This window comes from Mus pahari, chromosome 11 (genome assembly GCF_900095145.1).
Source record: "Mus pahari chromosome 11, PAHARI_EIJ_v1.1, whole genome shotgun sequence".
Lineage (NCBI taxonomy): Eukaryota > Metazoa > Chordata > Mammalia > Rodentia > Muridae > Mus > Mus pahari.
In genome coordinates, this window is record NC_034600.1 from 56,703,872 (window position 1) to 56,705,018 (window position 1,147).

The following is a 1,147-nucleotide window of genomic DNA, read 5'->3' on the forward strand; positions in this document are numbered from 1 at the left end:
GATGAACTCTCTAACCCATAATGCTATAGGCACCATTTTATGACCTCTGTTTATGCATAATGAAGGTACGTTGTATGAGATCCGCACATCTAAACTCTGTGACTGGCCTGAAGTACAACAGAAGTATTAGCCATTTAACATTTTGAAAATCTACACTGAAGAGAACATTCACAAGAAAAGTAAGCCCAGAAAAAATAGTGAGAACAGTTCCACCTCAGAACAGCAATATAGCCCCAATGACTAAGATCTGATAATAATGGCAGACACTATAATCCCAGTACTTTAGGAGATGGGTGAAGAATCAGGAGTTCAAGACCAGCCTCAATCATGTAATGAATTTGAGGCCAGCCTGTCCTATGTAAGATATTGTCTCAAACTAATAATTTTTTTTTTTTAAATTCCAAGACAATCAAGCAACCTTGACTTTTGGAGTCAAGAAAGACATGCCAACTGAGTCTAGTGATGAAATAATTTCCACTTCACCTCATAGCAGTCAACCCTTACCCAGTCTCAGAGTTACAGGATCAGAGGCAGGTTGTAATGCTAGAGAAAAGCAAATGCTCTACCTCGAGTCTAATTCAAGATGCATCTCCCGAGTCTCCTTGGAGAGCACTAAGTTCTGATTTGTCACATACACCATGAGCAACCCTTGTTGGCCTCTCAGTCCTAATGGGGCATGTTCTGTTTCCCTTGGCATTCATGCTTGCTCCGCTCAGGAAGCCCTGGCACACCGATTTCTGTGAATTCCCTGATCTGTGCATTCATTACTCATCAGCAGGAAGAAAAAAAAAAAAGTCAACGAGGCCAAGGGGGAAGCCACTTTTTCATCCAACCAGATGGTCTCTTTCTCTCGATAGACATGTTGAAGGGAATGAGACTATACTCACCCTGGTCCTAGGATATGGAACCAGGTAAGGTCATAATGTCAGCCAATCAGTCCAGGTATGAGAGAGCCCTGTAAAAATTTCAGAAAGCCATTGGCCAGGAACCTTTCAGAAGAACGGGTATCTTGCGCAGCCTGCCATGTCTCTCGGGTACACTTAGCTCTTCAGCACGGTATCCACAGCTTCTCTTACCCAACTTGGAAACAATTTGTTAGGTGTACCCAACGTTAGTTAAACTGAACTTACCTTCCTATTTAAAATGC